This window comes from Meriones unguiculatus, chromosome 10 (assembly GCF_030254825.1).
Source record: "Meriones unguiculatus strain TT.TT164.6M chromosome 10, Bangor_MerUng_6.1, whole genome shotgun sequence".
In the NCBI taxonomy this organism is placed as follows: Eukaryota; Metazoa; Chordata; class Mammalia; order Rodentia; family Muridae; genus Meriones; species Meriones unguiculatus.
In genome coordinates this window covers 57,454,771-57,482,552 of record NC_083358.1, presented here as the reverse complement: position 1 = coordinate 57,482,552, position 27,782 = coordinate 57,454,771, and the positions used below count along the sequence as shown (strand labels likewise).

At 40.3% G+C, this 27,782-nt stretch overlaps 1 protein-coding gene and 1 long non-coding RNA gene across 39 annotated transcripts in view; one reads left to right on the top strand and one right to left on the bottom strand.

Annotated features, from left to right (window-relative positions):
• The window catches only part of Adgrl2 (adhesion G protein-coupled receptor L2), a 636,611-nt gene that overhangs the window by 352,102 nt on the left and 256,727 nt on the right, over positions 1-27,782 (bottom strand). The window contains exon 1 of one of the 38 annotated variants that reach the window (XM_060392511.1): positions 1,259-1,274. The exons of the other annotated variants lie outside the window; for them this stretch is intronic. The gene's annotated coding sequence lies outside the window, so the exon portion shown is untranslated. Of the gene's footprint in view, positions 1-1,258; positions 1,275-27,782 lie in introns of those variants that run through there. 38 annotated transcript variants of the gene reach the window in all.
• The window catches only part of LOC132656865 (uncharacterized), a 44,210-nt gene continuing 27,695 nt past the window's right edge, over positions 11,268-27,782 (top strand). The window contains exons 1-3 of the long non-coding RNA XR_009594647.1: positions 11,268-11,319; positions 17,669-17,753; positions 20,230-20,321. This is a non-coding gene — a long non-coding RNA (uncharacterized LOC132656865). The remainder of the gene's footprint in view (positions 11,320-17,668; positions 17,754-20,229; positions 20,322-27,782) is intronic.

The window sequence follows — 27,782 nt, the reverse complement described above, 5'->3', positions numbered from 1 at the left end:
AGGGAAGCCTTTTTAAGAAGCATAGGTTGAGGGTTGGGGAGAGAGCTTAGTAGATAAAGTACTTGCGAATTCTGGGACCTCAGATCCCCCAGAACTCATGTTTAAAAATCCTGGTACGGTGAGGTGTGCTTATAATGACAACTGGTTGTAGAGACAGGAGCATGGCCTGGACTCACTGACCACTGGGCAGCTTCTAAGACCGTCAGGGATCCTATCTCACTGTTTTGTTTTGATTCACTTTGTTTTAGGTGAACAAGGCCTAAGGTCAACAGCAAAAGTTGACCTCTGACCTCCTCATGTACATGCCCTCACCCACGTGCAGTCTCAAGCTCAAAGCTGCCGTTGAACACTGAAATGCCTGCTCATTACTTAGGCAAACTCAGGGCAGAAAACTACCCCTCTGCATTCCTGTGAGTCACCTCTCAAACTTAAACAAAAATGTGTTAGAACATTTTTATCAACGTAAAAGTCATTCCAGAAGAAGGAGAGAGAGAGAGAGAGAGAGAGAGAGAGAGAGAGAGAGAGAGAGGCCGTGCTAAAGCCTGCTTTGTGCTTCTGTAACACAATACCTTAGGGGCCTTGCAGCTCCTCAAGAAAGGACAGTATGGCTCAGTTTAGCCCATTCTCTTACCTTGCCAGGCCCTTCCACTTCCTTCCAGGAGATGATGTAATAAGAATTGCTCACAAGATTACAGACACCTAGATCACGGACTCCCCTCCTCGAGAACTGTCTACAGTGCCCTGTGACAACAGCCCCAGGGACTAAGACAGTCAAACCCTTAAATGGCCCAAAGAGCTGAATGCAGATGCTGGAACAATACCTTCCCATGGCAAGCTCGTGTGCTTTCATCTTGCTAAATGAGGTTATGAACTGACCGAAGAGACAAGCACATCACTTCAGGTTTGCTGCCCTGTGATCGTCTTAGATATTAATTGATTATGACCACAATTGCCTCAGTACAGGACATACTGGGAGCGTGTGACTCACCCCCATCTCCTGGCACTGTTAATGATTTCAGTGAAAATTTTCCAATTACTGAGGCACTGTCGCACAAAATAAGATTACCCTGGCAGTCACAATTTAGGTCCCATAAGGAGAGACCTGAGAGAAATGTTATCATGGGCACGTGGGTCACAATCCCGCAGTTCTCTAAACATTATCACTCATATTACTGGGAATTTACAGCTAAGACACACCCACTAAGTTTATCCCTACAAAGGCTTTGGCTGGTCTTCATTTAGGTATCAATCGACATACCTTGTGATCCTCAGTTGCATCTCTCAGTGGTAAGGTGGCGTGGTAGTCGCGTTTCCCTGTTCCCGTGATACTTAAGACTGCCAGTACAGCACAGCACAGCCATTCTGTGTTCCGGGAAACTGCAGCGGTGTCTCCCTCCTGTCTGAGACTGAAGGCAGTGACCACCATTTAGGGTTTTGTTTTGTTTTTTTTAATTCTTAGTATCTGTCACAGGCCCAGACATTTGGTCCATGTTCAATATAAAAGTCTGGTTATTGATTCAAATAGTCACAGTACATTGTGTTCATATTAAATATTTCTGCTGTTCATATAACAAATTATTGCTTATTTTTAGTACCTTTAACAAAAAGAACTGTTACGCATATTTGCATCTGTGGATGTGGGGGGGGTGGTCTGTGTGCGCATATTTGTATGTGTGGGAGCCAAAGGTCGTTGTTCTCTACATTATATTTTGAGGCTGGGCCTCTCCTCAACTTGGAGCTACCCTCCCTTTTCTGTCCCTCCAGTGGCTTTGTAGGTGAGCGCTGGGGATCAGATTCAGGTCCTCATTATTATGTGAGGCGGGCACATTATGCTACCAACTGAACCCCTGGACCAAAGACGGACTGATAATGCAGAAGGGCTGTGAACACACTTGGTTAAAAACAACTGAGTCCTTCAACGTCATTGTCTTCCAAAAGCTGCCTGTCACAGGATGGGTTGTTGCTTTTAAAATTTTCTTTCCCAACAAACAAATAACAGAATTTCTTACTATTTCTGATTTTCTGAACAGAGTTTTAAATTTCCCAGGGAAACACACATAATAGGTGAGAGCCGCTTTTGCCTGGGGTATGCCACTTCCTACTAACTTATGAAGTGTTCAAGCCCATCCACTGACTTTAAATAGAAAAGGGAGTAGAATAAATGTTTTTGAAAACCCCAACTGCCAAAAAGTTCTGTAATGTAATCTAAAATAAATATACCAGCTTAACTTTCACTTTTTTAAAAAAAGAGAACAGCAGGTTTTAAAAACCATCAGCAGAATAAATATTTATGGTGCAGAATGACAACCTGACTTATCGAAAGCTTTGGCATGCAGTGTCTCAGTCACTGTTTGACGGGGCATTTCCACTCACGGGTCTTCAGGGGACTAAAAGAAGAGTTTCATCAACTGTTTCCAGAAGAGGATGAGGTTATGACCCCCTTCCAGATGTTTTTCTCGTCACATAATTGTGATGATTCTGCCAAATCTCCCTGGTTGCTCTATTCCCATTTCGATGTTTGTTGAGCATTGATTTATGAAGACAAAGAGGCGTGAAAGCCAGACGGTTGATACAGACCAGCCATACTGCATATAGGCCCAATGTAGAAAAATCTTAGATTTAAGTGTTCTGATATATTCAGAAGTTAGAGCTGAGGCAATAGCTCTGTAGGTAAAGCTTATGCACTACAAACATGAAGACCTGAATCCAGATCCCTGGGAGCCGTGTGAGAAGCCAGGCATGGAGTCATGTGTCTATAACGCCAGAAGCAGGTGGAACTCGACCTTATTGAACCAGTGTGGGAGTTCCAGCTTGAGGGAGAGACCCTGTCTCGAAATATAAGTTGGAGAGCAATAGGGAAAGACCACTGTATTTTACTTCTGGCCTCCACATGCACATGAACCCAACATGCCCATGGACACGCACGCACATACGGATCACAAACATGCACCACACGCAGTCTGAATCCTAAGGTATATTTATAAATCCAACAACTGGCAACTGAAAACCACTCAAGCAGTGTAGTATGCTCATAGCAAACAGCACTCTTCGTGAGTCCTACAGAAATCGTTGCATGGCTTCATATGGAAACTTGCACCATAACCTCCTTTCTAATTCTTTGAAGGTTCTAGATTATTGTTAGCTGACAATTGTCACAACATTAAGGCATAATTTTACCTTATGAAAAATGAGGATTTGGAGTCAGTTACGAATGACATGTACCCTGTCTTCTGTCTAAAAGGAGAACCAAAAATAAAGCTTATGCATAATTTTCTTTGAGGTCTAGAAAAGAGACCTAGACTTTTGCTCAAGAGCAGACCTTTTTTCTGTGTATTTTTTAACATACTAAGGAGCAGAATTGACAGTCCATAACACAAGTTATAGAAAACTGTAAAAACTACAATTCAGTACAACAATAAATGTTAGTGACCCACAATAAATAAAATATCAACAATAGCTATGCTGGCACTCACAAAATGTCTACTACTCACCAAGGACATTTGCAAATTGTCCAGTAATTGTTTAAGTTTTAAATCTTTTCTCATTATTACAGTGTGTATATAGCACAAAATGATGGTTTTCATTCTGTTTTTTTTTCCTGCTGTGGCCTCGTGAGTTATTAGTATTCATCACATTTTATAGATGAGATACTAAAGGGGCGTAGACATCTTGGAAACTTACAGAGGTTCACAGCAAGAGACAGTGATAGAGCCTGAATGCGCTGGATTTCAGGGTAAATGCTACAATTCCTTTGAGCAATGAGTAGCAGATACAGTGAAAACCTTGAGCTATTTGGTTTCCATCTTGCCACATGCCTGTGTTTTCTGCAAGTGCTCCCCAACCTACTATCAGGTTCCATCCACTGGAAGAATGTTGGTTCTAGTTTGACAAATTGACAAAGAAAAGTGGTAACAACATTCACCATAGCTTTAAGCAAGCTTAACAGGAATCATTCTGCCTTCTTGCTGGCGTTATTAACTTGCATGTGCACACATATGCATGTGGACATGCATGTATGCATGGCTGCGTGTTTGTGTATGAGCACTTTTTTTCACTTCCATCTCTTAGGTATTAGCAATAAGGCCCAGCCACTGGTGGAAGTCTCCAAATTTATAGTATAGTTAATGACTGGCATTGGATAGCAATGGGACTGTCAAGACCAGAGGTCAGCACACTACACCACACAGGCTCAATTCAAACATATATGTATATATATTATAGATAGGTAGATACATACATATACAATAAACATAAACAAATGTGTTCATTTTATTGATATATGAATATAGGCAGAATTCAGGACTGGAGACAGAGATCATATAGTCTATAGAGCCTCAGGTTTTACTGGCTACTGTTTTACAGAGAATGTAAGATGACTGCTGGCTAGCCCCGCTCCCTGTAGTTAATGGGTTCTGATCCAAGTAGGAAGAGATACCATGGCAGATGTGATTTTCCTGGCTTTGAGAGCTATGAAGAAAACTGAAACTCAGAAAAACCTAGATTGGTTGGTTCTTGCTAAATATTGAAGTGTTAAAGAAATAAGATTAGACACCCTGCTATTTACCTATGTTCTGTGTGTGTGGTTATCACGTTGTGCAGCTTAAAACCATGCAGACTCATTAGCTCCATGGTCTTATGGGTCAGGATTCCAGCAAAGCTTTAGCCCGTCCCTAGGCGCTCGGGTCGTTCGCAAGCGTAAGATCAGGGTACCAACTCTGCCTACAGTCTCAGCACTTGAGATGAGGAAGATATTCTTCTCTTGCTGTGGTGCTGAGAGTGAGTACAAGTGGTTGGCTCCATCCTAGGAATCAAAGGGTAGAAATAGGACAAATTCCTCCTAACACCACATCCAGTGGCCATCTCTAGACTCTAATGATGCTCCTCCCAGCACTGTTTCCCACTATTAGTCACACTGGGTCATGTCTGGTCTGCCAGTGTCTCTGGCCCATTCTTACACTTTGTATGTAAAGGGCTGTGTGCACTCAGGATGCCAATTGAGTTTTTATTTTGCTTCTAACACCTCCTTTTAATTTATTTCCATAGGGAAGGCTTTCCCTCCTGCTTACTTTATAAGATCACTCTAACCAATGGAAATTATTCTATCCCTGTCACTCTCTAAGACAGTCTGTGTTCTGATGTTAACTAATTTCCTTAAACAAACAAACAGACAAACAAACAAACCATGGTTCCCATCATATAACTCCCCTGATTAAACCTATTGGTGATTTTCCATTGCTTCCTGGATGAAATCTCCATTCCTCTACATAACAAACAAGGCACTGTTTCTTGGATTGTGGTTTAAAGTGAAATTATGGTATAATTTTTTTCTCTTACTATATAGCCTATATACAAGCTGCTTATCTCCTGGATAATAAATGCTGTGGCGTGAGTCTACACCATTCCTTCTGCCTGGCAAAGGTCTATAAGTGCTCTTAATTATACTATTTTTACATAGCTTATTATCACATTTTTTCCCTGTGAAACTCTAGGAAGAATTAAAGTTTCCTCCCTGGATTTCCTAGCACTCAGAAGGACACACCTGTGTTACGACATCTGTCATATTGTTGTTACTGTTTATCAACATGCCTTTGTTGCCTACATGACTCAGAATGTCACAAAAGCCAAGTGATACATCATTGAGCCTCCAGTACCTATCAGAGGGCTTCTCACAATACTGTCAAGTGTGTACATAAAGGTTTTGAGTGAGGAACTTCACAGGCAACAAATTGGTCACCTTCACCCTCATTCCTGCCTCCTGTCATTCTCCTTTCCCTTGCTGAAGGTTTTGAAAATGAAGAATCTTTAGATGACTTGCAGCATATGTTGGTGTTAGCACTGGCCATACCCATGGTCCATGACAGAACAGGCTTATACAACTGTTTCTTGTACATCCAAACTCATTCTTTCAGTGAATTGCAGCAAACCGAGGTAAAGAGATATGCTTCCAAGGGACATCACCAGGAGATGACACCCGTGAAGTCATTCATTTCCTCTCTCCTTGCAGGTGGTGGGAAGTGATAGGACAGAGAGAAAGAGCTAGTGAACAAATATGGGAAAGTTCCATGTGCTTTATAACTTAGTCACACCGTCGTTTGGATGCCAGTTTGACTGGTCTGTTTCTGACTCACCTAGCGCAATGATTCTCAACGTGTGGGTTGCAAACCCTTCGGGGTCACATATCAGATATCCTGGGTATCAGGTGATTTACAATATCATTCATAACAATAGCAAAATTACAGCTATGAATTAACAAGAAAAATGTTATGTTTGGGAGCCCCTGCCACATGGGGAACTGCATGAAAGGGCCGCAGCGAGCCACTGAGCCACACTTACCTATAAGCACAGCATGAGTCTGAAAATTTTCAGCTTTTCTTCAAAGGAAAACAAATCCTTTAAAAAATATTTTTAATGCTGAATTGTGGATCTAACTTCATAAAGTCTAAATAAACACACCTGAGAAAAATCCCCAATATATTATTAGAAATTGCATTTGTGATCCGGGATTCAACCAGGAGGTTAAAAAGGTAATGAGTGTTTCCACATTAAAGGAGAGCCAATGGTTAATGTGGCATAAAATCTGGGTATGAGACTCTGACCTGATGATATTAATTTTTATCCTCTGAAATCACATTCTCAGCCTGAGCTCTCCCGGGTTCCTCTGACTTCAAAGAAAGTGAGAAGGCACACAGCAGAAGTGGTCCAATTTACCTCTGTTTGCAAACGGACAAAGGTTATGGACATGTTTTCTTCTTTTTGTGCATTGGACTCTATACCCTTAGTTGTCTCCAGAAAACCCCTGCCCAGGCTAATGCATAGATGTGGGTTATACTAACATCACATAAAATTGGAAGCAAAATATTAATAATAATCCATAATAATATAACTTGACAGAATCATATTTATTATCAGTGGATTTAGCTGATAGGATAAAAAGGTGAATCAATTTAGAAATGTAAATTTTGTGTAGATGATAGCCTGACCTGTTTTGTCCCTGAACCAGTTTATTTTATGATTGTGATCATTAGAAAAAGCACGGTTTCCCCTCCTCTGCTAAAGCACATTTTCTCCCTTCAGCGTGTTTATGAATGTGCATATGTGTGCACAGTGGTTATTTTAACACAAGTTTGAAATCAGGAGTTGTTATACTAAAGACCAAAGGAATGAATTAGCCTGACCAGGTCATTAAAAGACCATCTGTTGGGTACTAGCCTGGAGCCACTGTTGTGTATTTCTGTCTCAACCCTGAACGAAAAAGCAAGCACTACAATCCCTAGCCACTTCTGAAAGTGATATCAAAAAATGTGCCCTCAGAGTCAACTATTGGTCAAGACTTACATCGAGTTAAACAAAGCGAGGAAGGACCGAGGATTCAGATTGGTTGAACGTTCAAACAGAAGACCTGTAGCCCCCTCCTGCTGTCCCATGAAATATTTCCCATTTTTTAAATATGAACTAATTGTATTATCTCCTGAAAGAAAAGCACACACGAACTCCTTTGTTACCGGCTCAGTCTGCAGTCCTTGCCTTTCTGTGGAGGGTTATTTCCTGTGGAAGTGTCTCAACATAATTCAGTACTGAGGGAAAGTAACGGCAACAAGAACTAAGCATCCCCAACACGTCCATCCACGCAAAACCATCTGATAAAATATCTGAAATGAGTCAGGCCCCGGGGAGCTTAGGCGGCAGGTGGGTCTCTGTGAGTTCAAGGCCAGCCTGGTTTGTATATTCATCATGAGTTCCGGGCTACATAGTGAGACCCCGTCTCAAAATCAACAACAAAAGATTTAAGTAAATAAATAAACTCCTCAAATTTTTGTTGTTATTTCATTGCAAGACAATTAAATATAATAGTTATGATCTAATGAAGGCTAGCTTGCAATTTAAAGCGCCTTTGGTAAGGCTGGAGAGGTGGCTCAGTAAGTAAACACACTTACTACCAATACTCCTGAGTTCTATCTCGGGAGCCTCATGATAGAAGGAGGGGACTGACCCCAATGGGTAGGTTGACTTGACTGTCCTCTGACCTCACATGCCTGCACATACATACACACACACACACACAAAAAAAAACAAACAAACAAACAGTGTGCTATAAAAGTAAATAAGCAAAAGATAAATACATTTGATGAAGGTATTTTTCCTGAGTCAAACTAGCCTAGTGTATTTTTATAGTTTAACAAACTGTAACAAAATCCAAAAAAAAAAAAAAAAAAATGGAATTTTTGTTTGAGTTACTTCTGCTCTCAAATACAAGAAACTGGTAAATAACATAAAGTTATCTTCATCATTCCTAAAAGAGTTAGAATTATAAACAATAACATTTAAAATTAATTGACTTATTTATGTGCTTTCATTTTTGGTTAGCTCTTAACTGAAAATTTCCAGTACCCCAAGAACACAGAGCCAGAAACTCGAACACAAACTTTTTTGCCAGGCAACACTGGGGTTTCGTTTTGTTTTGTATTGCTTTTCAAGACAGGGTTTCTCTGCATAGCTCTGACTGTTCTGGAACTCCCTCTGTACACCAGGCTGCCCCAAACGCAGAGATCTGTCTGCCTCTGCTTTTCCCCTGATTAAAGTGTGTGCCACCATCACCCCACAATGGTAGGGTTTGTAAGAGGGGGTGATGGTGAGGACATTTTCACAGATGAATCCTGGAATTCACCAGTGTCACACTTTCCACTAAGCCATGTTTCACCTACAGCTCCCCTTTGGTCCTGCCTTCACATTTCCAGAGCCAACTGTACCGTGTTGAAATTTATATGACAGGCGGTTTCAACACTTTTGTTTAGTTAAATGCAAGAGCATCACTTTAAAAGAAAAGGTCTATTGCCAAAAAATATAAACAGCCCAAACTTTGATTAATATAAATATTTTAGAACCAGAACATTCTGTTACATCTTATGAAAACAATCCTGATGGGGCTGATGGGAAAGCAGAAGCTCTTTTGTACATGAGATGAACTCAACAAAATACAGCTGCAGAGCAAAATTTTTAAGTAAATATGAATTGTTTGTCTTTTCAAAGGGCCGTGGACTTTACTTGAATGGAGTTCTTCTGAGCACTTCATGTTTCATTAGTAAAAATGAAAGTTTTCTTTTATTGACTTATTTCTGATGCAGCCCAATTTAAATTTCAAAGTCTTCTAATTAAAAAAGATGCCATTAAAATGAGTCCCCCTGCCAAGTTTAGGGTTATTTACTAATAAGCTGCTGGACAAGAGATGTATGAAACGAATAGATGAGAAACATTGACAGCAAAGGCTCAGAAGGCTGAAGTTAGTCTATTAAGTCGTCCTCGTTTGTCACGAATGGCCCCAAAGCACACAGAAAAGCATCCTACTACCTTAGAAGATTAATTCTGAAGGAGGTACTGTGAGGTCAAAGAACACCGGAGCGTGTGCCTAATCTTGAAGAAATCAGGCTGTTTCTCACAGCAATTAAGCGGAGGTCTGAGTTTCACCCACGGTGTATTTAAACACAGGATACAATTAAGCTCCAAAGTATTAATATCTTTGCTTTGCAAAATTGCCCAGGAAATAGATTTGCCCTCTCTCAAATGAACAGCAAGTCAAATTAAAGGAATAACTCGATTCGTAGCCAAGTTGCTTGAAATGAGAGTGTCACATTCTTTTCTAATTGCAAATGACTCATAGACAGCAGTATAGTTGTTTTTTTTTTTTAAACCTTACAATAGGCTGAGTATTTTGAGCTTTCCAGCTCCTTTTATCTAAATAGGGAATCTCAGGCACTTTCTTGAAAATGTATTGTTTTCCTGCTGTAATTAAACAGACAACTCATTGTGTGTTAAAAATCAACTCATTATAAAAATCTGAGGACTTATAATTTGCTACCAAGATAATATTTTAACAGGGGAGCTTAGCAACGGATGTGTAAAGGGGGAAAAAAAACAAACTGTAACTTATAAGCAATCAAATGATCAGAAGGTTTTTCTTAGAGTTATTTTCTTCATATACTTATCTCAAGCAATGAGCTAATGCTCTAGAGAAAATTATTACAGCTTTAAAACATTGCTTCACAAAGACAAAATAAAAGGCTAAATATAAAAACAGCTAGACAGCTTTTATTTGTTGTACATCATATCCCTAAAGGCAAAAAAAAAAATATTTTAATAGTACACAGTTGTATTAAATAAACTACCACTTTTATTCAGATTTTTTTTAATTTCTAGGATTAAAAGATTTTTGCCCTTTTTCCATTTTTCTTTTGTTATTTCTCTTTTGTCTACATATCAGATTAACTTTCCATTTCATTGCCAAATCAAATTCTTTTTGTCTTTTTTTTTTTTTTTTTTTTTTCCAGGAGAAGGCAGGGAGGGAAGTTGGTCTTGGAATAGGAAAAGATAAATCAATAGCTCTTGTTTAGATAGCTGAATCAATAATTTTTTCTTTTCATATAGGGGCTTGGTAGCGAGACAATTTTTGTTACACGGTGTTAGGAAACTCAAGGAGAAAAGTGCAATCCCAGACTCACGGACATCCTTGTAAAACAATAAACCCGAAGGAATGGATCAAATAGGGTGTCCGCGATGCATGTGCGAGTGTGCGTGTCTGTGTCCACAGTTGTCTCTTCATATTCTCTCACACTTGTCTCTGCACTCGTGTTGTTTTCAGCAGCTGAGAACAGAGGTGAGGTGTAAGCCAATGGTCTTTGAACCCACAGTATGGGTAGTTTCGGCTGTGTGTGTTGTGTGTGTGTGTCTGTTGTGAACGCTTGGGAGTGTGCAGCTGGATGAGCCTGAGCATGCGCACAGACGCCAGAGTTGTCTTCCGCTGTGACTCTGTACCCTGTTCCTTTGAGAAGGCTCCTCTCCCTGAATTGGAAGCTCCCTGTTTTGGCCAGCTGCCTCAACAACAACCTCCCAGGACCCACCCGCTCCTCTTCCCTTCAAGTTGGGGTTAACCCCATCATACAGCCTTGCTTAGCTCTTTTCATTTTCTCTTTATGGGGATTTGAACTCAGAACTTCATATTTGTACACCAAACACTCACCCAATGAGCCATCTCTCTTCTGCTAGCTTGGGCCCCTTGGAACGTCTGTGGGCTATATGAGAATGTGTGGAAATTTGAATCAAACAAAGCATTTTTTTATAGCACCAACGAGTTTAATATACTTCTCGCTGCCATCGCTGGCAACTTGGTCTGTTGTGTAACCTTTAAAAGTGCAGCATATCCCAAAATGAGTTACTTATTAAACAAATGTTCTTTTTCTAGTGCAAACTGACCTTTAAGCGATTATTTCTCAGCGCCCACAACAAAGAGGATTTCACCTGTCACCTTTACACTTTTGATGAGCTACAGTAAGTGGATCCACAACCTTTTCATAACATGGAAGGGACCCGATACACAACAGGGACTCACAAAATGCTAACGAGCACTTTTTCTTTTAAGAATAAGTCATTACTTTGTTAACTTGCTGTGACATGCAGAAGCTATGCAAATGGTAGAAATAAATTGTTATTTTCATCAACCTGCAACAGTTTTAGACAACACAACTCCAAAGCACAGAGGCAGCCATTTAGATACTAGTGTCAATTTCAGCAGGTTTTCTCCATATATAAAGTGTGCAGATGCGGGCTCCTGTAGATGTGGGCATGAGAGCATGGGTGGGCAGGTATAATTTTAAAGCTGCATTTGATTGAAAAAATGCTATTGTCATATTCTGGAACCCATGAAGCATTTGTAGATAGTCTCAGTTAAACCTCTACCCACTTAAGCTTGTGACTCATTATCTATGTAAAAGGAAGAGTCTTAGTAGTATCAGAAATACACATGTAACTCTAAGGTTTTGTTTTGTTCTGTTTTTGTTTTTTTTTTTTAATTGTGCTTTCTTCAGAAACAGATTTCTTTGTACAGATGTGATAAGTTCAGTCATGTCTTGGTTATTTTTAATTAAATAACCAAGATGGAGATGGTGATTGTAAACTTTATTCAGGAATCAAATCAATCTATCACATACAGTTTTAAGACATGTGTTACCCTAAGTCCCACTGCTCTGTTCATTGATGGGTAACCTAGTTTATACTTCCATAGAGCTGTGGAATATGACAGAGAGTTCATTAGCCTAAATATTTTCACGCAGAGAAAAAGTGAAATTCTATTCTTAAAAAAAATCCCAATAAAAAGAGTTTTACCTGCAAGCCCAGTAGAGTGTAAAGAGTCCAAACTTCCCACATATTGGTTTATAAACTTAAGGTGTAAATAGCTACTTATGTTCAAGAATAATTTTTTTTCTTGCAAATCTAACCTTTAAAAGAGAAAGACAGGTGATGATATATAAATAGCTAGCTAGCTAAATAGATAGAAAATAGATAGGTGGATATGCTGTTTTTAAAGGCTTTGGGCTCTAGAATCTAAGTTCTATATCTCTATACAACAATCTCTCCTCTTTTCTCTTATAAAATATGTGTACTAGAATGAATTAGAAATATAAGAAGTTCTCTTAAATAATGAAAAATAACTATTCTTAAAATAAGTTTCATGAAAGAATTTTTTTTTTGGACTCCAATGTGACAAGGTTTTCTAAAACAGGGGCAGAGCAGCTACAAGGCTCCTGGGAAAAACCAAAATTAATATCCTTGTGGGGGTAAATGGAATCTAAAAAAGACAGAGAGAGAGAGAGATATCTTGTTTGCCTTCCTACAGTTTAATTTACAAAAAGGCAAATCAGTTATTTTATTGACGTTATCACGGAAAACAAAGGAACCCACCGGTACTTAAGACTAAACAGGCTCGTGTCAAGACTTCCGGAGTCACCAACTCATTAATGTTGGTGACTGCTGACACACAGAGGAAAATCAACAGCTCTGGATAAAATAATCACCAAGGGCTTTGATGTCTGTAAACGATTTAAATTCCTGACGTTGAACATTTACAGTGAGCGATGAGCCTTTGACATTCACCATATTTCAGTCGGCTCTCATCACAGACACAAGCCCAGAGGCTCCTTCCGGAGCTTCGGAGCTTGCCGTTCTTGGCTTGCCTTTCTTGGTCCTTTGCACTGTCTTGACCATGAGACAACCCACACCGCCGGTCTCTCAGGGGCCCACGCCCTGCCTGGTGGCCCTTGCTCCTCGGAACAATAGCTCAGATCCCTCACACCCTCTGCTCTCGCAGGCAGCTCTGTGGGGTAGTTTCCTTTATCCCGTACTTATCACCGTCATCACAAATCAGCACCGCTCGAGTCCTCGGGCTTCAGAGCCTCTCTCCCTGTGAGCAGAGACAGCCTTTCGGCCACAGATGTGACCCGTTAACTGCACAAGCAAAGAGGATAACTTCACGTAACAATACTTCATTCAGCAAGAGAATCTGCAGCGGATTACAGTCTCTCCCTGGTTAAGTCTGGTCTTAATTTACTGCTTTTATTCAGTTTTCAACCACAAACGAGCCCCTTATGAGGCATTCACTAGGCAGAATTGACAACTCTTTTTATCTACTTGAAAAATATTTTTGGATAATAATTTATGGTTACAAAATATTTTAAGCAGTTTGAGCACTTATATTCATGCTTTCAGGGCTTTACCATGCAGCATCCTCGTTAAAAATGGACTGCCAGACAATCTGGTAACCTTACACACAGCGTTTGTAACAACGGAGTGACTTGGCCACAGAGAAACACAGATTCTTAAGAAAGAACTCCAGGTATTTCATGGCGAGTCTCTCAAAGACTCTACTAGGCTTTTAAATTGCATCTCCGGAGAGGGTGGGACCCCGAGTGGTGTCCACAGGCTCTCAATATGGGGGGGGGATAATTGTGGCAAGTATTGTATTTTATTTACAAGTTAATGTTTAAAATAGCCTATATAAACAGCTTTCAGAGGAGAAAAAAAATGCCACTATCTAGGATAGAAAGGACAGTACTGTTTGCACTTTACACAGGAAGCTGGAAGGCAGAGACCAATGTGGACTTTCCTTTCTTTCTTTCTTTCTTTCTTTCTTTCTTTCTTTCTTTCTTTCTTTCTTTCTTTCTTTCTTCTTTCCTTCCTTCCTTCCTTCCTTCCTTCCTTCCTTCCTTCCTTCCTTCCTTTCTTTCTTTCCTTCTTTCTTTCTTTCCTTTCTTCTTCCTTCCTTCCTTTTTCCTTCTTTCCTTCCTTTCTTCATTCTTTCTTTCATTAAACTTTTTTTTTTAAACTTCATTCTGAACAAATGCTGTCAGTTAAACTGTCTACCCACAGGTGCCTCTCAGCCTCAGGAGTGGGGCATTTTCAAGACTGAGTACCAGTTGCTAGGTCTGCTCTGTAAACTACTCCCCACCGTAGGTTCAAAACACCATCTGTGTGTAATAAGTGGCAAGTGCTGGTGTCAGGCTCGTCTGTGAAGAATGTCTTCTGGTTTGCCAGCCCGTGACCTTGTGACTACAATGGACCCAAGCAAAGGAGAAGGAATGTGCTTTATAAACAGAGACAAGGATACAGTGTGGTTGGCATCCTTTGAGATGAAAATGTTGCTTTTGTGTTGCTTTAGATCTTTAAACCTTGGGTACACAAAGCTCTGTAAGTTTTTTCTTGGAAGAATTTGAGCATTCCAGGCTCCTTTCCCCAAGTCCTTTCTTATTTTTTTTTATCAGCGTATAGTAATTACACATAATGAAGGTTCTATTATGACTTTTCATGCATGTATATATGAAGCATTTTTATCATCTTCACCTCCCATCATCTAATTTTGCTCCCCTCTAATCTGGCTGATCCCTTTACTCCTCCCAGGTAGCTCCCTTTTTAGACTCATGGTGTGTGTGTGTGTGTGTGTGTGTGTGTGTGTGTGTGTGTCTCCCAGTGATTTTCATCAAGGTCTCTTACAAGAGTGTGGCTAAGGGTTTGTTCATAAGAGCCTTGGTACATTAGCCCTGGCTATACCACTGAAGAGAATGCTAGACTCCTTGATAGGAAGAGATTCTTCCTACTGTAGAATGAGCCTTCACAGGCAGACATTTGCTCAGTCAGTTGAGATAATAATCATCTGTTTCCCTCATCAGTCTACATGCTGTCTTAAGCTGGGTATTGAGGAAAGCTTATGTGGCCTTAGAAAGAAAAGACATTGCTTTAACAAGAAAAAGCTAGACAGCAGTCTCTACATGTCTCTTCAAGTACCGTATGTAAATCATATTTAAAAATCAAATTATGCATGTGTTACAAAGGAGAAAACTACATAAATGTGCAATAGGAAAATAATGAACTGTATCATTTTGGTTAGTTAAGTAATTATTCCCTCTTTATAGACTACAATTCTGTTTGATTTTCATCATAAAAACAGGTGGGGTTTGTTGACTGTTTATTATGACTTAGTTTGAAATTCTGTTGAAAACAATTCTGAAGATCATTCTTGTCATTTTAGAATGTGTCACCCTCTTCCTTTACACTATAGAAAGATTTCATTGCCTCCATGATATGCTAATAAAGTATAAAAGAGAAAGATTGGAAGGAGATAAACTAGTTCATAGAAGCATCAGATTTGAATGACACTTAATGTAATCCCTAAATTTGCTTCAGTAACGATACTACAAATACATTCTGCTGTTTATCACAAATATCTTAAGGCATAGACAAGAGTGACTTTAGTAGCCAGTGATGGAGGTTTGGGACTGTGACGATTCCAGTGAGCTGGCTCTGTCACCAGGCAAAAGTCAGTGCTCAGCAGCAGCAGCAGCTGCGCATCAAAGACAATAAGCTTTCTTCACAGGGTTGCTGCTTTCTCTCTATTCACTTCCCAGTCATGGTCTTTACCTATTAAACCAGATCCCAGGCACCCCAATCTTGTCTAATTTTTTTCTCTCTCCCCACCAATCACTATGTGTGAAATAAGAGAAAGAAGGAGTGTGTGTGTGTGTGTGTGTGGTCATTTAACAACAAACTTCCTTGTTGCATAGCTATCACAAAGTTGTATAGGCTAAATAATCTGTTTTTTTTTTTAATCACTATAACTTCAAGGTTCTAATGGTTCTAAAAGTATAACAGCCTTTATCACGTACTTCCTGAAAGGAAAACCAGTGCTTGGTTTTGGGTTCATGTATAGCAAGTGATTCAATATGGTTTGAAAAGAGAATGAAAGCTTGAAAAGCAATAATTAATCCACTCTTGTCATTCTCTTAATGGTTTGCACCTTTCATTAAGTTTTTTTTAATCCAAATGTATTCAAATGAAAAATTAAATAAAACATACAAGAAAATCTTTCTATAGTACATTTCATAGAGTAAAACTCCCACATAGTGAGGTAGGAATAACTGGGCATTTAAATGACTTAAAAAGTAAAAGTGCAACAGGTTGAGCAGAAGCAGGTAAGAATCTCCACCCCTATCCTAGATCCTCAAAAACACACACACATACACACACACACAAAAGGTCTGAAATGGGAAGTAGGATACATGAACACAGAGACGGGCCAGTTTCTTTCTTAACTAAGTGAAAACCTCCTTCCATAAATACTGGTTTGCAGAGATTCAAATTCAAGTGTGGGGTCTATCCAAAGGTGCCCTGGGGGCCTCCAGGCTCAGCTGCACATCTGGTCACTGTGTCTGCTAATCGTGGTCACTAAGGAGTCTAGCCAAATATTAGGAACCCTAAAAGAGAATGAACCAAAAAGCCATGCTGTCTGAGAGCACTGAGCGTGAGAGAATGCAAAGGTAAGGACCATGTTGGAGGAACATGGGTAACTCACAGGTGTAAGACTCCAGCAGTCGAATGGCTTACGGGCATCCAATGACAGGTGGTATAATGCACCTTTAATCTTAGCACCCAAGAAGCAGGGGCAGGTGGATTTCTGAGCTTGAGGCCAGCCTTGTCTTTTTTGTTGTTGTTGGATTTCTTTTTCTTTTTTAATTTTAATTTTATATTTTACAATTTGCACATTATATATCCCAATTGAAGCCCCCTCCTTGAACTCCTTCCAATCCTCCACTCCCTCCCTTTCCCCCTTATCCTCTTCCCCTAGCCCACTGAAAGGGGGAGTTCTCCTTTGCCACCTGCCCATTGCTTATCAAATATAGGATAGCCATACTAAAATCGATAGACCTCAAGAAGCTAAACACTAAGGAGGACCCTAGGGAGGAGGCTTAAATCTCAGCCTGGTCTTTATAGCAAAGCTACATAGAAAAACCCTGTCTCAAACAAAACAAAACAAAAAATAAGAAGACAAAAACAAAGAAGAAAAGACCATTTGTCTCTGTGGCTAATGGGACCAAACACACACACACAGAGGGTCAGATAAAAGGGTTATGACTTTTCCAAGCCAGTAGAGACCCACATCTCTAGTGGCAGGTACTTCCAGGCCTCAGTATACTTCCAAAAGTCTGAAGAGGAGAAAAAACAGGGTTAGTCACAGTATCAGAGCTAGCACTTGATGAAATACAGCATTCTTGGAAGGCTATGCAAGTGAAGACACTTCAAGGGGTAGTTATTAGAGGAGAATGATAGCCTTGTTAGGAACCACAAGCCTGAGATACAAGAGCAACTCCACAGCCAGTGTGGGGACTGGGATTCGTATCTTTCCTTTTTATTTCTTAGAGAGGAAGAATTGGGGCTAAAGAAACATTTGATGGTATAAAGAGAAGCTTGATTTATCAAATGGGGGTGGTAACTGCACACACACACACACACACACACACACACACACCCCTAAATTGCTTGGTAAACACATATCCTTCACTCAAATTATTAGGTTAATCAGCAGTACTGACACTGTTTGCCGAAGTCCCAAGCGGCCGAGCACGTGTTCAGGTGCCGAGTGAGTGTCTGAAATGTCGGTGAGTACAATTAAACATTCCATCAACTGTTTTGGCACCCAGCAAAGGCAGGACCAGATTGAATCTGCTGCGCACCCGGTAACCCGGATAAGCACTGCGTGCCCATCATCTCAATGGAGGTTGTCTGTGATTTGCTTATTGCCAAGTAACCCAATTTTAGAATAGCACAAATTTTAATTATATGTTTCATTTAACTGGCACCTGTCCTTGGAGGCTGTCATTAAAATTCTAACAAGCTATGATGTGGGAACTGTTATTATGTATGATTTATAGAAAGGCAAAAATAAATAAGGAGGCAAAAAAAAAAAAAAGAAGAAGGCAGAAGGCAGGCTAGGAAGGGCAGTGTTAAGAATGGTAGGTGAAAAATCCTGGAAGCCCACTGGTCAGGCACACAACAGCAGCTGTCTAGAAAGCTCTGGGAAGAGACATCTGGATCCTCAAAGTTCTGGTGCTTACATGGGATTTTGCTCAAGTCCCACCTTGCTCATCACTTCATGTTGTGGGTGGGGCACTCTCTTCCTGAGCAATGTGCTCTCCAAAATAAGACGCTTGAGCTGAGACCACGACCACGCTGGTTGAAAATAAACACATGTATGTAGGTATACACATGTGTCTGTGTATATGTATACTGAGGGGTGTGTGTGTTTGTGTGTGTGTGTGTGTGTGTTTGATAAAGTGCCTCATGTAGTCCATGATGAGCTGGAACTCACGAGGTAACCCAGCATGGCCTTAAGCTCACAGCAATCCTTCTGCCTCCATCTTCAGAATAAGTGAACTAGAGATATGAGGCACCATAATAAAATCCCACCAGCAGTCACGTTCAGTTAAAGATGAAATGCCTTGCTGTCTGGATTCTATGTCTAAATTGCGACAAGCCTAAGGCACGGAAAGGGTGCTGGTAGAGGCGGAGCACAGTGTGGCTAGGAGCTGGGACACAGAAGAGCAGACATGACAGGGATACATGTTGGCCCCGGGAGCATGGGTGTTCACACCTGCCTGTTTCACAAACTTGAATATTTCTATAATAAAAGAAAGGTCAGTTTAGAAGCTCATGTAAACAGCTATGCAGAGTTATATGGGTAAAGTAGTTCATTTGTGCTGTAAAGTTTGGTCATCACACTAAAGCAGACCTTTTTTCAGTTATTGTATATCACTGTGCTTCTCTTAGTGAGTCTACTGTAGATACAGCAATTTCTCCCAAAACAGAATTTTTTTTTTCTAGTCTCTGCCTTCAAATATATATATGAGCCTTAGGTTTCTAGAGTACGTGCCAAATACACTTCCTGTTTAGATCAAATCTGGCTGGAACTGAAATAATTAGCCCTGCTCTTGATTGTAATGGAAATGTAACTTAACTCTTTCCTGACAGTAACCCTGTTCTGTCCTGCTGTGAGCAGTAATTCATATAAAATAATTAGTAGACTGTTACCGGCAGAGAAACATGCAGAAGTTGTTCTAAAACAAAGGCAAAACAACAATAAAAATCACCACCTTTTAACCTCTCTAGAAATTTAAATAAAAATATGTGGAGAAAGTCACATGAATACAGCCTCAGACAGGGTTGTGACCCTGCTGAATGACGGAAGCTCCCACAGCTTCTATACCTGAGTGGGGCTGGGGAGTCTATAATTAGAAAACACATGCGTACAGAGAATGCCCTGAGTATCGGTGCCTATAAAACAGAAATATCGAACGGGTTGGCTTTCATCACTGTAACTGCATGAAAGAAAAGCACGGAAAGAGAGCTGACTATAACACAAACTGCGCAGCGTGCATGCCTGAGAGGGGTAACAAGGGGACAGCCTGGACTCTGCAGCAGTAGCTGTGTGTGTGTGTGTGTGCGCGCGCGCGCAAAAGGACCAGAAGCCTTGATTGTGCCATAGATACTGGAAGCCGCACGCTAACGAGGAAAATAGCTAATTCTCATTAAAACTTTTTACCCCTGGAGGAAGGGCATCGGCTTTGTAAGTGCCTTAATGTTCATTTCTGTCCTGCCATTCCCCAAATGTCCTGTAGAATGACATTTTAGAAAGCTGTTGCTATTCGGGGTGTCTCTGCTGCCGGAGAGGTCCCAGGATCACTCCAAAGTGTAGCTGTCTCCCCAGCGCTCAGCCTGAGAAAATTTCATCCACAGAGCTGATTCAGGGACTTCTTTGGATCTGCTACTGGCAGCATTATACGGGATGAATGAAAAAATAAAGCCCTCAGCAGCTGAATGCCCTTGGAGAGCACTTGGGAACTTTATTGGGTGCCAAATAAAGTGGCCTCCAGCGTCAGCTGCGGGAAGCGCATTGTACTGGGCTCGGCAGTCTGTCCCGGCCGCCTATTCATTTCTGAGAAAATTTTCAGGTATTGAATTTTAATCCATGATGCCCAATTATAATCTGGGACCCTTTTACATCAGAGACTGGGCTTCACCCCATATGGCAATTAAGTCAGGACCGCTTAATACACGGTTTTAATTTCCACAAAGCAGGTGCTGCTCCTGGTCAGGCACCAATCTGTGATTTTTCTTCCTTCTGTGGCTTCTGCAATTTTCATTTTCATATGCTGAGGACACTCCTTCCTGTAAGTATTTAATGAATGTTAGATGATTTCCTGCCTAACCCTGTAGACCTTCCCACAAATATCTTTTAAAGGTATTTGTAACTTCAAAACAAAACAACAACAACAAAGCATTATTTTTGTAGGTCCCAGTTTGATCTCCATTGGGCTGTAATTTTCTTTTCTTTTTTTTTTTCTTTTAAAGTAAATGAATAATGGTATGTTTACAGTATTAATATGATGCTTGGAATTAGGAGGTGGACTCCCCGGGAATAATGACTTTTTATTAAGTTAATTTTTATACATTCCCACATTCAAGTTTATTAAAAACTGACAAACAAGAACTGTACAAAAATATTCCCAAATTCCTTATCACTTTGACATAATAATTATCTTGAGGGACATAAACTCCTAGGACCCTCTCTTCCTCCTTCTCTGCCAGGACCTCTTTCTGTAACAGCTTCCCTTTTCTTAGAGTTCATCTTAGGGTCAACACCCACAAGTGGTGTGGCCAGAGGTAGGCTGTCTGGAAGGACAAAATAGTAAATGTTATTTCTTCAAACAGTCAGGGTTTCTATCTGGACAGGTTCTCTGTTCTTTAGGTAATTTCACAGCTTGAAGGTGTGTGTTCATACTAACCTCTATGCCTGTGTTTATTCAATAGAATTATGTTCCTTCCTTCAAGCCGATAGTTACAGTTTCATGACTCAGTTTCTTTAAGAATCTCATGAGCTTCATCCTAGCAGAGCAGTCTCCCTTCTGGTCCGACTATACACAGAATACAGGTTCCAGAGACCCATTGACTAGGTGTATGGGCAGTCAGACTATTAGAGACAAGTTTAACAATTTTAAAACTATTGTCTGAGTTTCTTTAGGGATATGCTATAGAGAACCCATCTTACAATGTGGCAAACCCGAACCGGAAGGTAATGAATGGCAGAAAAGTGTGGTGTAATTCAAATTTTGTCTAACATAAAGAAAACTTTCCATAAACATACAGAGATCGAATAAGCTTTCAGTTGTTTTGAGACAAAGTCTCATGTAGCCCATGCTGGCCTTAAGGGCCCCATGTAGCTGAGGCTTACATTCCTGATCATCATCTTGCTTCTACCTCTTAAGTGCTGGAATGAAAGACTGTGTCAACAAAACCCATACATGGCTGGTAGAAATTTATCTCCCCTAGCCCAGTGGTGGTGGCACATGCCTTTAATCCCAGCATGAGAAGGCAAAGGCAGGCAGATCTATGAGTTAGGGCCAACCTGATCTACACAGGGAATTCCAGAACAGCCAAAACTACACAGAGAAACTGTCTGAAAAAAAAGAGAGAGAAAGAAAAGGAAAGGAAAAAAAAAAAAGAAAGAAACGTATTTCCCTAAAACAGAACCAATAGAGAAGGATCAGGAGGCAGAGCCTGTTTCTCGCTGTGGCAGACAGCTTTTTTTGGGGCTGTTGACATCACTATTTCTCTTGCTGTATTTTAATTATGAAATTCTGTTGTTGCTGTAATGTGTGTTAGTGTGGTTCAGCTGAAAACTACTCCAGTCATGAATCTCTAATAAAGGGGAGGATGGGAGGGAGAAAGGAAGGGAGGACACACACACACACACACACATACACACACACACACACACACAAACACAAACACACACACACACAGAGAGAGAAAGAGTTTAAATAAAAAGCTATGAAGACTTAAGGAGGAGGGAAAGGCTGGGGGAAGGGGAACAAGGACTCCTTCCACTGAGGGCCAACCTGGTGAGGCCATCAATTCACTTCTCCTCATCTTTTGTTGCTCCCAGTAGTTGAAACCACAGACTCCTTTGCTTTCTGTCAGTGTGGTCCGCAGCTCCCTCTCAGGAGTTAGTCAAGGATGAGCCTTTGATAGGATCACAGACAAATACAACGAATTGACCAATTTGGGGATTTGAAAGATGCTCAGTTCAAGAACTGTGCAAAAATGTCTTGTTGTAAGGACATTTGCTCAACCATGTTTGTAGCAGCTTTATTCGTAATAGCCAGAACCTGGAAACAACCCAGATGTCCCTCAACGGAGGAATGGATACAGAAATCGTGGTATTTTTACACAATGGAATACTACTCAGCAATCAAAAACGAGGAAATCATGAAATTTGCAGGCAAATGGTGGAACTAGAAAAGATCATCCTGAGTGAGGTATCCCAGAAGGAGAAGGACACACATGGTATATACTCACTCATATAGTCCTATAAAATATGATAAACATAATGAAATCTATACACCTAAAGAAGATAAATGAGAAAGAGGACCCGAGGTAAGATGATCAACCCTCACTTAGAAAGACAAATGGGAGGTGCATTGGACGTAGGAAAAAAACAAGTAGCAGGACAGGAGCCTAAAGCAGAGGGCCCCTGAGAGGATCTACCTAGCAGTGTATCAAAGCAGATACTAAGACTCATAACCAAACCTTCGGCAGAGTGCAGGGAACCATATGAAAGAAGGGGAATTTTGTATGACATGGAAAGAATAGGAGCTCCACAAGGACCAAATATATCTGGGCACAGGGTCTTCTCTGAGACTGACACTCTACCAAGGATCATATATGAATATAACCTAGAATCTCTGCTCAGATGTAGCCCGTGGTAGCTCAGTAACCAATTGGTTTCCCATAGTAAGGAGTACAGGGACTATTTCTGACAGGAACTCAATGCAGGCTCTTTGACCTCCCCACCCCCCAAGGGAGGAGCAGTCCTGTTAGGCTACAGAGGAGGACTTTGCAGCCAGTCCTGAAGATACCTGATAAAACAGGGTCAGATGAAAGGGGGAGGGGGTCCTCCCCAGTCAGTGGACTTGGAAAGGGGTAAGGAGGAGAAGAAGAAGGGAGGGAGGGCGGGCTTGGGAGGGAATGAGGGATACAGAGTTAATAAAATGTAACTAATGAAAAATAAAAGAAATCAATAAAAAATAGTTAAAAAATGTCCTGTTGTATGATCATGTGGCATCTCACTTAAAAAAGAGTACTCTATGGTGACTTGGATGTGAGTGAGCAGGTCCCAGCGGTTCACGCAAAGGAGCAAGCCCACCTGAGGCCTGTTTCACCATCACTATGAGAGGAAGGAGGAACTTTAAAAGGAGAAGGCCCCCATAGAAAGTGCTTAGTGATTGGAGTCACACCCCTTGAGTAGGATGAATGCTGGACAACATCCCTATGTCAAGCTTCTTTTTTTAAGAAATGAACTATCTAGCTTCACTTATCTTGCCATAAAACAGAAAATGGACTGATAAAAGCGTAGCTCGCTGGAGGAGGGAATACTTAGCATGCTCATGTTCCTTGCTTTAATCCACAGACAGACACGTACACACATGTATGGTGACTAATATCTGTTTCCTATAACAGCAGATATTATTTGGTTGAACAAATTAAATTCTATTTGAAAGCATTTCTCAAACAGTGTCCTAAGAACTATCCATGTCTTACAAAGTTATACTTGCTTCACTAAAGCTTCATGTCTCAACAAATGCCTTTGTAACCCAGACAAAACAATGTTTGCCCTCTGAGTGTGGCTTGGCACTGAGAAGTTCTTCAGGGAAGGAGGAAAAAGTTTAATTTGTTGAACGTAGCATTTTACAATATAATTTGCCCCATTGTGAGACACCTCCCTTAAAAACACTGCTAATAATCTCCACTTACGTACGCCAGGATATAGATGAGTGATACAGTGCTTGCCTAGCATGGATGAAGCCTGAGGTTCAATCTCTAGCGTTAGCAACAAGCATTTTCAAGAAAATGATTACAAAGCAGTGTACTCCAGTGAAACTATCTGTGAATTCATGGTTGTTCCTTTTGTTTTGAAAAGTGAAAATAGTGGAGGCACACGGATCTGTCACACTACAGCTTAATACAAATATCCAATATGGAGATATTGGCTGTGAGCTTCATAGTTCCCGATGCTGTGGCCTGCCTTTACAGTGCTTATGTATTTCCTGCATCTCTGTCAGCCTCTGGCGCACTTAGGCCAGGTCCAGATCTTAGTTGTCAGTGTATGCCTGGTTCTTAAACATATAAAGATCCAGTAATTAGAGGCATATTTGTTTAAATGAGTGATAAACATTGTCGTAGATTTATTTGAGCTATAGGTCTAACCACATTAGAATGTGGGTTTAAAAAAACTCCTTGTCCTCAAAGTAAAAATAACAGAAATAAAAATGAGAAGGGCTAAATTGAACTGGTCTTTAATAGCGTTGTCAGAGCCAATAAATTCCTCACCAATTACTCTATTATCTGATGCCTCGTTGCTCCTGTTAGCCGGTCTATTTGAAGTCAATGTTCATTTTGTTCTATAATTTTTCAATTTGTTTTTAAGTCTTTATGTCTTCAATTACCTTCCAATAGCTGTTTCTTACCTGCCATTTATTCTTTGTTGGATGACTTCTTAAAAGCAAGCTAACAGTGAACTTCATCTATCATCAGACGCCTTGAAAAGCTTGTTGAAAAATAAAAGAAAAGGCAGTGAAGGACTGGGGATGGGGGAGAGATGTGATGTAAAGGAGATAAAGTAGATAGGATTTTGAATTCACTTAACACGTGGCTATTGAGTGCTGATTCTGGCTTGGACACTGCATATAAAGTTTAGGGCATTCAAGGTCAGCCAAATTACGAAATATTCATGGAACAGAGGGAGATAAGAATTATCAAAATTCCACCCCCCAATGTAGTTTAAACTCTAGAATGACTTGATGCTTCTAGAGTTATAATTTTACTTATAAACTATTTTATTCTATCTATTATGTATTATGTTTGTGTTCAATTTTTCTTTTTCTTTTTTTTTTTTTTTTCGTTTTTTAAAACAGGGTTTCTGTGTAGCCTTGGCTGTCCTGGACTCATTTTGTAGACCGGGTTGGCCTTGAATTCACAGAGATCTGTCTGCCTCTGCCTCCCTGAGTGCTGAGATTACAGGTATGCACCACTGCACCTGGCTCATCTTTTCTATATTGGAAAATTTACAAGGTTTTCTAGAACTCTGCAGGCAAGACACACAACATGATTCTGTCACCTAAAATTAAATGTAATTTAGTCACCTGAAATCAAGGTAATACTCGATCATAGGTCTTGACAGGCTTGCGCTATGTCCCCAGAGCTGCACTGTCTTCTTTATTGTGTTGTTAATGTCACTGTTACCGACATTACTATCTTAATGTTCAGTCAGTCCCAGGGCTGGCGCATGCTCAGCTCCCTCCCCACCGAGGACCATTGTCATGTTGTTGTGGATAAAGTTTTATTTTGGCCAGCTGTGAGTCTTGTCTTTTCTACAGCCTATTACAGGGTTTTGTGCCTCACCAGCAGATTTGCTCAGAACTAAATTGTCTACAAACCTGCAAATGTTTATTTGGCCATGTTCGAAACTCATATGCTGACTTCCGGTCTACATAGCCCTTGGTAATTTGTGTTAAGTAAAATCATAATTTGGATGAGAACAAAATGATTGATAACCAGGGGAAATTTTTAATATCTCCTTCGGGATATGATTTTTGTCCTATATTTGAATACGATGCGAATATTATTCTGGGAATTTTTATCTAATAAAAGTAATAATCTCCGCTCCAACGGTATTCAAGATCTGAATCAGTTGAGTGAAGGCCTATGTAACTTTGCAGAATGTTCCTCTGTTCTACATCTAGAAGTACATGTCTAACTTTTCTCCTACTGTGTTTTATGCTGGGAACATAACGCTTGCTCAGAGTGTAATATATGTTAGTAGCTATCATATCTGGGTTCAAAACTGGCTCAACTGATTCTGATTTCCAGATGCCCATCCACTTGTATGGTCTTTTTCTACACAGAACATGGCTGAATGCATAGGTCACAACAGGAATTACGGAGGGTGAGTTTTGAGGGCAAAATGTCATCAAAGCTACTGTAACTTTTATTATCCTGCTTTGAGGGCGTCAGCTGCTCTGTTGAGGGGGCAGTCGGCAGCTCTTTGGAAAGGTCTATACAGCAAAGACAAGGCTTTCTGTCCACAGCGGAGGCATAGATGAGCCTTCCTGCATTGTGCTCATGATCTTGGAAGCCAACCTTTTGCTCCAGTGTAACATCTGACGTGCTAGTGTCAAGATCCTAGGAGACCTTGTACAGAGATCACCCAGTCTTCCATTCCAGACCCACAGAATCTATGAAGTAGTACGGGTGGCAATCATTGTTAGACTAATTTGTTATGTAGCAGTTGTTAGGGAGAGGAGAAGAGTGAGGACAGAACCTGAAGCCTTTCACGATCTAAGCCTATGCACCGCACTCCTCAGTTCCACACAGAGCTACACTGACTCCTGCTTCTGCCAGTGGCTCCATGTGACCACAGGAAGAGTCTGTAATTATGTGACTTAATCTCATCGTTTGTAGAAGTGCTGATACGATAGTTTCCATATCTCTGAATGATGATTTCTTTGAGGTGAGTTTAAAAAAAAACCCTGACATATAATAATTGCTAATAACAAAAACTCCTAATAATAAAAACTTACAGAACTGCCAAAGAGATGGCTCAGTGGGTATAGGGACTTGCCATCAAGCTGGAGCACCTGGCTTGAATTCTCAGGACCTACATGGAGGAATAAAGGCAGGCATTTCTCTCCCTCCCTCTCTCTTTCTCTTATACACACACAAACACACTAAAGAGTAAGTAAATGTCAAAATTTTACAAAAATATTCTTCATCGTCAGATATTATTAGAAGTGACTTCAAGCATTGACCTAAGAATTTTTCAGGCTTTTTCTTTCAACCTAAGTGAATCTATATCAGATTTTAAAGGGACTTTTATCTTATATTCTAAAATGTATGCAATATAGAAGAACTAACTTAACTATGACAGCTTGCCATCATGGTAAGTGATGAAAGTCAGACACAGAATGACAAATATCATGTGGTCTCTCACACATAGCATCTGGATTTACAAAGATAAGGATGTGAAAGCAAAGGAAGACTATTGGGAAGAAGAAAGTGACCAGTGGCAGGGTGACCTGGGGAGCAAGTGAGGCAGATAGAGAGGTGAACAGGCCAAAATATGAGCTTGGAAACTTCATCCCAAAACTCATTATTTTATACAATTAAAATATATGAATTTTTTTTCAAAAATCAAAAGAAAGAATGCTATTAACAAGGAAAAAAATGGGGTAAGTCATTTAAGAAGTTGTTAGTGTTGAAACTAGGTTCCAAGATGGTGAAAAGCAAGACAAGAAGAGGACGTGGCTGACTTGTTTAAGAAGCCTGGTACCTCTTATGAATAGAAAACACCACGAAAACAACCCAGGGCAGCAACAGGCTGTGACAAACTAAAAACTATAGGCACTGACCTCAGGTACAACTTACAAAATAAGTGAAATGACAGATGTGATTTCTGATCGTATTCGCTAAAGCCTGTATCTTAGCTATCTTTCTTTTCTTAGCAAAAATAAAAGATAAATTGGAAAATAACATGATACTTTGCAGATTGCTTGAGTTATCCAGCCCACCTTTAA